This window comes from Saccopteryx leptura, chromosome 2 (genome assembly GCF_036850995.1).
Source record: "Saccopteryx leptura isolate mSacLep1 chromosome 2, mSacLep1_pri_phased_curated, whole genome shotgun sequence".
In the NCBI taxonomy this organism is placed as follows: Eukaryota; Metazoa; Chordata; class Mammalia; order Chiroptera; family Emballonuridae; genus Saccopteryx; species Saccopteryx leptura.
This window is the reverse complement of record NC_089504.1, coordinates 141,308,494-141,322,277: the sequence shown is the minus strand read 5'-3', so window position 1 is coordinate 141,322,277 and position 13,784 is coordinate 141,308,494. Positions and strand designations below refer to the sequence as shown.

At 36.1% G+C, this 13,784-nt stretch overlaps 1 protein-coding gene across 1 annotated transcript in view; it reads left to right on the top strand.

Annotated features, from left to right (window-relative positions):
- The window catches only part of SLC2A13 (solute carrier family 2 member 13), a 359,257-nt gene that overhangs the window by 191,367 nt on the left and 154,106 nt on the right, over positions 1–13,784 (top strand). The gene's annotated exons all lie outside the window — the stretch shown is intronic.

The window sequence follows — 13,784 nt, the reverse complement described above, 5'->3', positions numbered from 1 at the left end:
GATTGGCAGTCTCTCAAGTCAGTAAATTTACATATTAGAAGTGCATGGATTTACTTCACAGAGTCCTCTAATGTGAGTTTGAGTGAGATTTTTGCCAAGTTTAACTTTCAGGAGAATTCTGTAAAGTGCACAAAAATGTATTGGAGCATTTGATAAAGAATGGGAAGGAAACTATTACTGGATTCACCAGGCCATGTAGGCAAAATCTGGTGCCCAATCCAGTAGGCAAAAAACTGATCCAAAGCATTCCAACCAAATATTAGTGCTTGGAAATTAAATGTTTTCTGATGTATGAAATACATTGTATAATTTTTGAAATAGATGTTACTCAGGTAAAACTTTATTTCCCTTTCAGAGGTAATGTTGCTATAGAAAAGAATCCAAATGAAGTAACATAAGTAATGAACTCTTAAACATATACCAGGCTCTTGTTACTGGAAATTTAATCCATTGCAGCTAAATATTCATTTCATACTAAGCTTACAATTACCATATGATTTCATTTATACTTGAATGTTCGTGTCCAGTTTACTTAATTCATTTAGTTATGTGTGTACTATTTATCTCTGTATTCTACACATCATAGAAACTGAATAAATGTTAAAACAATCACATTTTGCATATCTAACATAATGCTTTAAACATAGAAAGCTTAATAAATCTGTCAGATTAATCAAAAGGTATCCCTTTCTAAATCTCTCTTAAAATAAAAATCTCTGAATAGGAAATAAACCAGATTTAGCCAAGATATTATAACTATTGCATCAACACTTCTTTGCTTTGAAAAACAGGTTTGAGGGTAACAATAACAAATAAAATATTTTCTTGTTTAGTATTTTATCATTCTAAAAACGATAAATTCTAACTAAATGTAGACCACATATAATGAATATGATATTTGAAGTAGTAAACGTTTCGTTAACTTTATTAATAGGGCATGATATCCTGAACTAACTGGTATTACTAAGATTTTATATGTTAAATCACATGGGGCATGTTGGGTGGGAGTTTGGAGGGAAGCCAGGACATGCTTTAATATATTTATATGCTTTCCAAGAACTCTTTGAATTCATGTGGCTCACCAATTTTCAATTACTTTCTACTTTCTCAATATTCTATACCTATAAAAAAGTTAAACTCCACAAATATTTTGGTATTAGAGATCAAAGGTAGCAGAAAACTTGCCAAGTTTAACTTTCAGGAGAATTCTGTAAAGTGCACAAAAATGTATTGGAGCATTTGATAAAGACAATGGGAAGGAAACTATTACTGGATTCACCAGGCCATGTGATTATGATACATGAACTATAGACTTTTGGCTGACAAGAATTTTATCTGTTTAAAATGCTCAGTGCAAAATCTATTACTATTGCATTTATGTGTGAACAAACTAAGTGCTTTGGTTCTGAAGGTGTCATTAGTTAACAACAGCACCTTGATGGATTGCTGTATAAACTGAGCTGCTTTTCTCACTCTGATAGCATCAGGAAAAGATTTTTCTCTATAAATAAAACCTCTAAAAAAGCTTCACTTTTTAAAGTTAGAGGTGTATTCAATTTATAAAATTGTAAAAACAGCTTTCTTATCACTGAAATAATGACCTGGCTGTTGAAATACCAGTGAGAGATAAGCCAAAATACTCAAGAGCAGTTTATGAAACAATGTTCCAGGCCGTATTCACTCATTCTAAGATGCTAACCATGCAATTTATTGTTCTGCTCTGATTTTTATAACTCTCAGAACCATATACATCTGTTTGAATTTTTTAAATTTGTCATAATAAAAGTTTCTATTATGTTTTCTGCTTGCACTTGTTATGCATTTGAATTGTATGCATTGAACGTGAGAGTTCCATGCAGGATGTTCTTAAAAACTGACTAAAGGGATAGTAATCAGTTCCTCAGAGTAGTTATGTCATGCTTTCAAAAAATATTTCCTGCTAGCTTTGGGTATAATTTGTCCTTCTTTTCCTAGTTCCTTAAGTTGTAATGTTAGGTTGTTGATTTGGGATCTTTTTTTTTACAATAAGTATTTATAGCTGTAAATTTCCCGTTTAACACTGTTTTCTCTGTGTATCATAAGTTTTGGTAGGTTGAGGTTCTGTTTTTATTGGTCTCTAAGTATTTTCTAGTTTTCCTTGTGATTTCTTCTCTTATCTGTTGGTTGTTTAAGAGTGTGTTATGTAATTTTCCAGTTCTACTTATGTTATTGATTCTAACGTTCTCCCATTGTGGTCAGAGAAGGTGCTTTGGAAAATATATATATTTTAAATTTTTTGTGACTTAGTTTGTGGCCTGTTATATTGTCTGTCCTGGAAAATGTCCTCTGTACACTTGTGAAGAATGTGTATTCTGTTGTTGGATAGACTTGTTCTGTATATGTCTGTTAGATCCGCATAGTTTATTGTGTTAAGTTCTCTGTTTCCTTGCTTATCTTCTGTCTGGTTGTTCCATTATTAAGAAGAAGGTATTGAAATCTCCGGGTTGGAGTATAAAAAAGGTTTCCAAGGATTCTCCATGAGGAAATGAAAATAATGAAATTCTTGATGAGTGAATGTTGTAGTTTTAAATGACTGACAAAGAACTTGAGGTTGAATTAAGGATAACGACATAAAAACTAAGAAAACAAAAACATATCGCAATCATTCTGTCTATGGATAAAAACTATTGTGTAGGAAAGGAATAGTAATAATAAATAGTGCAGTATAAGGTTCAGCTGCCAACAGCCTAACATATTGGAATTATTGGAAACATTGAATATTGATATAATTGAAATGACATTATAACAGCATTGGGAGGCTGAGGATGAGCAGGGTGCTTATGTGGGTGGTTGAAATGAACAGTAAGAGGGAACTAAATTCCTGTCTTTAAAGGGAAGTAATCAGTAGAAATTACTGAAAATGTTTTACTAAAAAACATATAGATAGATATAGAAGTAAATACCAAAAAAAAGTAAAGTGGCAATGACCTGAGACATGGGTGAGAAATGATATAGGGGACTAGTATTTTAGATACCTGTGTGATTTTTTAAATAGTAAGAATTAAAATAATTTATATAAGCATGACTAAGCCATAAAAGAAATAGAAAACTTCTGAACCATACTTTAGACTTTTAGGTATTTCTTTACCATCATTTAAAAGAAGATAATTCTTTTATTTAATATTTTTTTAAAAATACACAAATGAAAAATGTCAGTGCATTGTCAATAGGTGTGCTCAGCTGGCATAGAGGTAAGTGCAGCCATTGAGATGTGTTACTATGGGGTTGTTTTTTTTAAGGATGATATCAAGTGGTGAAAGAAATGACAAAAGTTGAAAGATTGCCTTTCATTCAGTTTTTCATCACTTTCTGATTAAATTTAGGTAGGTAGTATAAGTACCAATAATGTATCAGTGTATAAATAGGACAGTTGACCTATTTATTCATGTGTTATGTGTCATATTCCCTAACACATATGATGATTCTAAAGGTTGAAGAATGGTTGTAAAGGAACAGTTCTTGGCAGACTTTCTACAGTATATTAGCATAGATGAACAAAGAAACTTGCTTTTTATAATTAGTATGTACATGAAGGCAGAAAAAGATGAGGCCTTTTAACTTGCTAAATGACTAATTCAGCTTCCCATGTATCTTCCTGACACCCCCCCCCAAAAAAAAATTTTTTATGCTAGAATTTGGTAAAGGTATTCATTTCAAGAATGTTTTCAGTTTTCCGAGTCAAAAATTGTGATATTCTGTGTCAACATAATTTATAATAGTTTAAGGGTATACATTATTAACATATGCAGAAGATAAATGAAAGTCATTTTAAAATAACACTTTTCTTATTGTTCTTTCTACTTACCTTGATAAGCTACATTCAATACAAGTAATTTTGGAGCTTTAAGTATAAAAGTCTTCAAGAAAAAATATAATTATTATACCTTTAGTGGAGAAATGAAAAATCAATAGCATGTTTTGGGTTTCAATTTTTTCCCACATTTGTGCAATAGTGTGTCTGATGTTTTCATTCACAGGATACAGATACACATACTTTACCTCATAATCGTACTTTGAGGGAGGCAGAATAATGATGAGGTGCTAAGCAATTTGGAAAGTTGTATAATTTTTTCCTTTTTTTATTTTACTACACTTTTAATATTTTTATTGAGGTAACTATCACAAAATTTTGATGTTTTTACTATTTTAAATATACAATTCTATAGCATTAATTACAGACATGTGCCATTTAATGGTAGAGATACATTACGCAAAATGCATTGTTTTGTGATTTTGTAGTTGTGAGAATACCATAGAGTATAGTTAGACAAATGTAGATGTATAGCCTAGTGCACACCTAGGGCATGTGGTATAACCTATTGCTCCTAAGCTGCAAGGCTGAGCATCTCATTATACAAAAGAACATGGAATTATAAATGAAGCACAAGAGAAATGATGCAATCAAAGGACATGATAAACATAAGATGTGTAAGGCCACTGCTGGAAGAACACAACATACTGTTTTACAGCAAACTTTTAAAATAAAAATGCTTTAGACTTTTCTAAAATTTCTCAAACAGGAAGCTCCTAGCCTCAGAGTGTCCTGTATAAGGGGCCCCAGGGCAGCACTAGCGGCAGCCAGCCTCGGTTTGCAGCTTGGCCTCCACTGGGCAACTCCAAGCCCAGCACAAGTAACAACCATCTGAAGAGCACTTTGTAGTTTATGTCAGTGGCCCCAGACAGAAGACAAGTGGTGGCCAACTTTAGCCTGCACTTCCAGAGAGGCCCCAGAGTTCACACACCTGACAGACAGTGCAACACACATTGAAGCCTCACCCAACCATTTCCCAAGTGACACACACGATGCACCAGAGCCCCACTGAAGTAAGACCTACTCTGTGAGTTTGGCCCCTGCACAGCTGATCCTCCATGGTGGTCATAGCCAATCCCCGCAGCTGATCCCTCCCAGTGATGTGCTAACAGCAATCAAGACTCAACTAGAACAGGAGGGTACACACAGCCCACATGGTGATGGGGGGATATGTGGAGGGGCACACCTGGAGTGCCCAGCTCAGGTGAACAGGGAAGCTGTGTCACTGGACCTTCCAGGACACCTACTACATAAGGCTAACCTGCCAAGCCCAGGAGAGGTAGCAGCTGTACTTAATACATAGAAATAGACACAGGGAAGCAGCCAAAATGAGACAAAGAAACATGTCCCAAATGAAAGAACAGAACAAAACTCCAGACAAAGAACTAAACAAAATGGAGATAGGCAATCTACTAGATGCAGAGTTCAAAACACTGGTTATAGGGGTGCTCAGTGAAATTAGGGGAAGAGTAGATGAACTCAGTGAGAACTTCAACAAAGAGGAAACATAAAAAACGAAACTAGAAAACATAACAACCAGTCAGAAATGAGGAATTCATTAACCCAGTGTTTTTCAACCACCAGTCCACCATAAAGAAGAAGATTATAGAAGTCTATAATCATTGGGTCTATAATCTTCATACAGCATCAGGGTGGTTAACTCTTTCACGGACCCGCACCAATACACAGACCAGCGGTTGGAAAACACTGAAGAATACATTACAGAGAATCAATAGTGGAGTATATGAAGCAGAAGATCAAATCATGGACTTGGAAGATAAGGAAGCAGGAGATACCCAATCAGAACCACAAAAAGAAAAATTCCAAAAAAAGAAACATGATATAAAGAGCCTCTGGGACAACTTCAGGCACAATAACATTCATGTCGTAGGGGTGCTAGAAGCAGAAGAGAGAGAAATTTATGTGAAAAAAAATGACAAAAAAACTTCCCTAACCTGGTGAATGAAATAGACAAGTCCATATAGCTCCGAGAGTCCCAAACAAGATGAACTCAAAGAGGCCCACACCCAAACTGATCATAATTATTGCTAAAGGTTAAAGATTATTGCTAAAGGTTAAAGATCGAAAATCTTAAAAGCAGCAAGAGAAAAGTAGTTACCTACAGGGGAGCTCCCATAAGACTGTCAACTGATTCCTCAACAGAAACTTTGCAGGCCAGTAGGGAGTGGCAAGAAATATTCCAAATGATGAAAAATAGGGACCTATAACTAAGATTACTCTACCTCGCAAAGCTATCATTTAGAATCCAAGAACATAAAAAGAGCTTCCCAGACAAGAAGGGAGTTCATCACCACCAAACCAGTATTAGATGAAATGTTAAAGGGTTTGCTTTAAGAAGGAAAAAGATATAAAAGATATGAGTTATAAAATGTCAATAAATATATATCTATCAACCATTGAATTTAAAAAACAAAATAAATGAACAAGGAGAACAAACACAGACTCAGAACATTTTGACGGTTACCAAATGGGAGAGGTGTGGTAGGGTGAGTGGATAAGGTGAAGGGACTAAGTACAAATTGGTTGTTACAGAATAGTCATAGGCCTGTAAAGCACAACATAGGGAATATAGCCCATGATAGTATAATAAATAAATAAATCCATACGGTGTCAAATTAGTATTAATACAAGATGTATCAGGGTGATCTCTTAGTAATACAGTGTCTAATCACTGGATTGTATATCTGAAAGTAATATTTTTGTCAACTATAATTGAAAAATAAAAAATTACTTAACTTAAAAAATAAAAATAACAATAAAAAGTATAGTAAGTAAATACATATGCTAGTAACATAGTATAGTAAGTACATATGCTAGTAACACAGTCATTTATTATCATGATCAAGTATTATGTACTGTACATAATTGTATGTACCATACTTTTTATAGAATGATTGCACAGTAGATTTGTTTATACCACTGTCACCACAAATACATGAGTAATGCATTGTGCTACTTCCTGACAATGGCTGCAGCATCACTAGGAAAAAGGAAATTTCAATTCCATTATAAACTTTCTGAGACTATTATTGTATATGTGATTCGTGTTGACTGAAATGTTGTATGTCACATGACTGTACATTCATAGTGTTGTATAACCAGCACCACTATCTATTGCCAGAACTTCTTATCACCTCAAACAGAAACTCTGTATCCATAATACAGTAGGGTTCTCAAAGTGTGCACCAGGGTGCACTGGTGCGCCCTAGAAGATTTCCAGGTGCGCCCTATGGTATTCCAGAGAAATATGTGCCAGTTGGGGACCAAAAAACCAACAAGGTTTTTGGAGTTTAGATTTGGGGAACAGAGGTATAGGGAATTGGCTGTAAGCCGATAGTCTGCCCAACCCCCCACCTCACTTGCCTGATTAGGTTGCAAAAGGCTGTTAAGCTGTGGTGCTGGATTGTTTACCCCCCATGTTCCCTGGAAAGACTGAAGGCAAGTTTCTTCTATCTTTTGTTTGGTGTAAAGTTAAGATGGTATGTACGGTGTGGGTTTTCTGCACTCAATACAATTAAGAGTAAAAAGAGGAATTCTTCAATGTATTGTTGAGGAAATGAGAGTTCGCCTTTCAAATATATGCCCAAACATTGAAGAAATCACTAGGACACATCAGGCTCATGTTTTTCATAAGCACAAGAATGAAAAAACTTAACACATTTGCACCAGGACCTGCCAAATTTACTAAATCTTACTAAAAATATATCTATATATATATATAAAGATAACCTTTTTGTCATTTTTTAATTTTTTAACTCCTCTTTTTTACAAATTCTAAAAAGGATAACTCAAAAAATGTAACAAAAATGTTTTCTAATGTCAGAATAAATTTAATTTTGTCATATTTATTTTGTTTAATTACCATAAAAGCATGCTTGGACTTTATATTTTTTTCTTTAATATTTGACTTAGTTATTAAAACATTTTTCTCAGAAATTTGTATATAGTGTGTCTACAATTATTTGTAGGATTTTAAATGCACCCCGATTTCAAAAAGTTTGAGAACCACTGCCCTAATGTAATAAAGGTATATTCACCCTCCCCTCAGTCCGTTATCATGTCTAATTTATTTTTTATTTTTATGACTACCTATTCTAGATATTTTATATAAGTACAGTCATACAATATTTGTTCTTTTGTGTCTGCCTTGTTTGATTTAGTATAATATTTCTAAGGTTCATTCTTATTTTAGCATGTATCATTTCTTTTTTATGGCTGAATAATATTCCATTCTATGGATACACTAGTTCATTTATCCATTCACTTGTTGGACACTTGAATTTGTACCTTTTAGTTATTGTGAATAATGTTGTGAATATTGGCATACAAGTATGTGTTTGAGCCTGTGTTTTCAATTCTGCTTCCTTCTTTTATTTTTTATTTTTGAGGACAACAAAACTAACTTATCTAGAACAGAGAGTTTTGGAAACAATACCAGAATAAAAGGACTGAGAATATAAGGTGCAGCAGCCTTGACACTCTGTCCTGCGTAACAAAGAAAAACTATTATTGTCCTTTGTAAGTGAAAAGTCCAAGGATGTCTTGATTCTACAGGACTCAGGGACTGTCACTGGGACTCTGTTTCTTCTCTTCCTTTCCCACTTCTAAGTTGTTCTTCCTTTATATCACCTCAAAAAGAATACCTTAAGAGGAGAGCAACTCTTTCCCAAGTTAGCTCAAAGATTCTTAGTCCTGAAGGTGGATTCTTTGTCTGATGAGGGACAAAGACAAACACCAAATACCAATCTCCTTGTTTAAGGGAGGTATGGTACACTCTGATTGGTGTGGCTTGGGCCTTTGGCTATCCCAGGAGGCAGGATTGTGGGGTTCACCCTAATGGAACGAGAGGACAAGAGTGGAAATTAATAGAGGCCACATCCAAAAAGATTCCACAGGAAGAATGAGAAATTCTTCCTGTCAGGATCAATAGATGAAAACGATTCTGTTAAATATGGTTATCTGGGAATCTTTCTGCTTCTCATTTTCAATTAAGCTGATATAGAAAGCAATAGAGATTTAAAAAAAATATTTGTAAGCCTTAACAGTATAGGTCCTATACACTTTAAGGCATGTTCTTGATCTTAAAAGTTCTCATCACAAGAAAAAAAAGTATAACTATGTGTGGTTATGGACATTGACTAGATTTATTATGATTATCATCTCACAGTGTTGTACATCTGAAACTAATATGTTATATATCAACTATATCTCAACTTTTTTTTGTATTTTTCCAAAGTTAGAAGCGGGGAGCAGACAGACTCCCACATGGATCCACCCACATGCCTACCAGGGGTTGATGCTCTGCCCATCTGGGGCATTGCTCCGTTGCGGCTGGAGCCATTCTAGTGCCTGAAGCAGAGGCCATGGAGCCATCTTCAGTGCCTGGGCCAACTTTGCTCCAATGGAGCCTTGGTTGTGGGAGGAGAAAACGGAGACAGAGAGAAAGGAAAGGGGGAAGGGTGGAGAAGTAGATGGGTGCTTTTCCTGTGTGCCCTGGCCATGAATCGAACCCTGGACTTCCACACACCAGGCCGAAGCTCTACCACTGAGCCAACCGGCCAGGGCCTTAATTATATCTCAATTTTTAAAAAATCTTCAAATTATTCTTTTACTCTAAAAAAAAAAATTACATAGCTGTTGAGTAAAACAAAGACTCAGTTCCAGATTACTTTGACTCCAAAGCATGTATTTGTGACTGTTATGATCTTATTTACTATGAAACACAATAAACTCTGTACTCCTTCACTAGAAATAAAATCATGAAAATGGGTAATTTCATACTCAATTTTAGAGAGGACCCCAGTCCGTTTTTAACCTGCCACAATTAACCCCAGCAAGGTGTATTTTTTTTTTTAAAGAGAGTGAATGGGGGAGGATAGACAGACAGGATGGTAGAAAGATGAGAAGCATCAATTTTTCGTTGGGGGTACCTCAGTTGTCCATTGATTGCTTTCTCATATGTGCCTTGACCCAGGGGTCTCCAGCTGAGCCAGTGACCTTGGGCTTCAAGACAGCAACCTTTGGGTTCTCAAGCCAGCGACCATGGGGTCATGTCTATGATCCCACACTCAAGCCAGCGACCCTGCACTCAAACTGGATAAGCCTGCAGTCTAGGGGGCCACCTTGGGTTTTCAAACCTGGGTCCTCAGCATCCCAGGCCAGTGCTCTATCCACTACACCACTGCCTGGTCAGGCAAGGTGTAATTTTTTAAATGAAGGAACTGATGATACTCAAGTATATCCCTTTGCCTTTGAAATCTCAATAAAGAATATTTTCTCTAAGGAAACAATAAAAGACATATTGCTGTGGTATGCATTTTAAAGGATATGAAAAATACTGAGAAGTGTTTGTTACCCTATGAATGTCAGTAAATCCAGATAACACTGGAGCTCAAACTATGTACTAAGGTGCCTTGTATACCTTGATGCTTCTGAATTAACCTTTGTTTGTTAGCATTTTTATTTTTTGCATTGTTTATTATTTTTAAATTAAGTGTCTTTATCCTATTGAAAAGTTGATTTCTCTGTTGTTTTAGCTATTATTTAAATTAGTCTTTTTGGCCCATTAAATTGCATTCTAAATTATTATATAGTAATCTAACTTTATTTATTTATTTATTAGTTTATTTATTTCATTAGATTCCACATGTAAGTGAAATCATGTGGTATTTGTCTTTCTCTGACTGACTTAATTCACTTAGCATAATAATCAGCACGTTCACCCATGCTGTCCTAAAAGGTAAGGTTTCCTTTTACGGCTGAGTAGTATTCCATTGTGTAAATGTACTACAGCTTTTGTATTTACTGATGGGCACTTGGGCTGCTTCCAATTCTTGGCTGTTGTAATTAACATAGGGATGCATATATTCTTTTATACACTAATTTAACTTGAAATTAGTTTTTTTTCCTTTTTCTGGAGCATTTAAAACACACACAGGAATTCCTCGCATAACCAGTATGCTCAGTTAGGTTCCTTCAGTGAGGTATTTGACTCTTAAATGGTGCCTCATGGCCAAATCAGACTTTGAATTGCCAAATTAAAGTAGAATATAAAAATATAATACATAGGCCCTGAACTCATATCCTTTGGAGAATGTTTTGTTGTTCATCAATCCTGGACTCTTTTTTTTTTTTTTTTTTTTTTTTTTCATATTTCTGAAGCTGAAAACAGGGAGAGACAGTCAGACAGACTCCCGCATGCGCCGGACCGGGATCCACCCGGCACGCCCACCAGGGGCGGTGCTCTGCCCCCCAGGGGGCGATGCTCTGCCCATCCTGGGCGTTGCCATATTGCGACCAGAGCCACTCTAGCGCTTGAGGCAGAGGCCACAGAGCCATGCCCAGCGCCCGGGCCATCTTTGCTCCAATGGAGCCTTGGCTGCGGGAGGGGAAGAGAGAGACAGAGAGGAAAGCGCGGCGGAGGGGTGGAGAAGCAAATGGGCGCTTCTCCTATGTGCCCTGGCCGGGAATCAAACCCGGGTCCTCCGCATGCTAGGCCGACGCTCTACCGCTGAGCCAACCGGCCAGGGCGATCCTGGACTCTTATATACAATAATATTTATCACTGGAGAACAGTTTGCTCAAGTTAGACAATTATAGCTGTTGGGAGCCACCGAGACTGCTCAGTGCAAGCATAGCCAGGACAGTCCTGGGTACTGAGACACACTGAAGGTCCTGACTGGGAGGGGGGTGACGGGCAGGAGAGAGCTCCCTTTCTTTGTTATTGACATCTCTGAACTAAGGAAACCTTCTACTGCAGAAAGATTCCCCCAGCTGTTATTAATAACTGAAGATGATCGTTTTCCAGGAACAGAAACAGAGAAACTCATGCACCTGAAAACAAGTTCAGTCCTTACCCTTGAAAATAACCCCCTTTGCAGTCCTATTTGGCGATCCCAGTATATCAATCCCATTTAGAAATCCATGGACATACAACCCAAATCCGTCAGTTATGTTTTCAATTTTGTTGTACATTTTAGAATCCCCTTTAATGTTTTCTCAGATTTGTGGTTTACTGTATTTGAACAGCTCTTTCTTTCAAAAAAAAAAATTGTTATGCAAAGCACTGAAGAGCTAAGTGCTGATGTTGAGGTCAGCTTGTTAGTTGCATCATCTAATGAGGACAGGAACCAAGTTTCCTTTCATTATCTGTAACTAGCTTTTGGCATCATATCCAGCATTTTGTAGGCATTCTAATGATAGCTAAGATCTGTTCATTTGGGTTTGTGTGCCAGAATGTTTTGCACAAATGACTTTATTTAATCCCCAGAACACATTTATGTGGTTGATATGATTACTATGCTGATTTACAGATAAGAAAGCTGAGCATGTGAGGTGTGTTACCTGGGGTCTTGGAGCAGTGATCCATATAGCTAGCTGGAATTCATAGCCTGGGCCTCGGCCCGGAGCTCTTAACCATCCTACTACTCTGTGTTTACAAATGGTCACTGAGCAGATGCTCTGTTAAGGTAGGAGCCAGCAAATATTCAGCTGTACTGTTTGGTTCATTTTCAGCTTTATACCCAGTTCTCATCAAGATAGAGGGTAAGAAGTTTCACCACTTAGCAAACCCTTCTATCCTAACTGCACTCTTCATTGTGCAAGCTGTTAGCCAGTCAGAGGAATTCAGTTTGATCTCCACATTGCGTGGAGCATCTACATTGCTTAGAAAAATATGCTGGGTGTTCTGGAAGGTAATTAATATGTAGAAATTCACAGCCCCTGGTTATAGACATACATACATACATGCATGCATACATGCACACATACATGTACTATATGGCTGATTCTAGTTAAGACAGAAAAAAAAGGTAGAACAAATAGTATGTATACACATTCTCTCTCTCTCTCTCTCTCTCTCTCTCTCTCTCTCTCTCACACACACACACACACACACACACACACACACACACACACACACACACACACACTGGGTATCTGAAGGGTTTAGTGTTAAAGATGGTAAGGTGGGAGCGTTTTAGCTGTGTCTTAGATGATGCTGAATGTAAAAAGATAGATTTTCCTCCGTGAGCACAGGCCAGATGGGACTTTCCGCCAGGGATTAGTTTGCTAATATTTCACAGCTGTACTCCAAAGTAACAAAGGGGCTAATTATAATATTATTCAGAGGTAATAAGCATATCAAGGTGACAAGTTCAGTTTAGGAAACATTTAAAATTTAACATAGCACCTTTGGGGACAGAAAAGAGGCTGAAGTAAGTAAGCACTGTAGAACTTTTCACATCTGGCCATTATTATGAATGCCTGTGTGAAGGATTCTCTTTAAAACTTATTATTGTAAAATGATGAGTTTTATTAATATAAGACCATCAGAAAAGGTAAAACTAGCCAGTTTTTATGTACTTTATAAAATATTCGGTACGTGTAGATTTTTTTGTTATATTTGTGTGTGTGTCCTTTTAAGTTTTTATATTATGGTCTAAAATATTTATATTAATTATACTTTTATCTCAGAACATGTTAAGATAACTATACTTTGAGACCTATGAGTTAATAGATTTTTTAAATTAACTTTGTTAGTTATAGAGCAGAGAAATTTTAGACATATGAGTAAATAAACCATTCCTGAAAAACAGAAAAGGGAGTAAAAGTATCAGCTTATCTTCATTATTTTCATTTTACATAGTACCTCTGTATCTTAGCATAAAACAAAATATAAAGACTTCAACATTATTTTGCTATCTGTAATCACAAAGTTGCCTTTTTAAATGTTGAAATACTAATATTTTCTTTTACAATAGTGGCATTTTTCTTAAGCATTAGCCAGAAGGAATGTTTACAACACATATTATTTATTATTTCATATTAAAATATTCCTAGCTACAAACACCTAGAACCCTCAGATCTGGTTATAACTAAAACGTTGTTTCTTCACTCTTCTGAAACTGTGTAC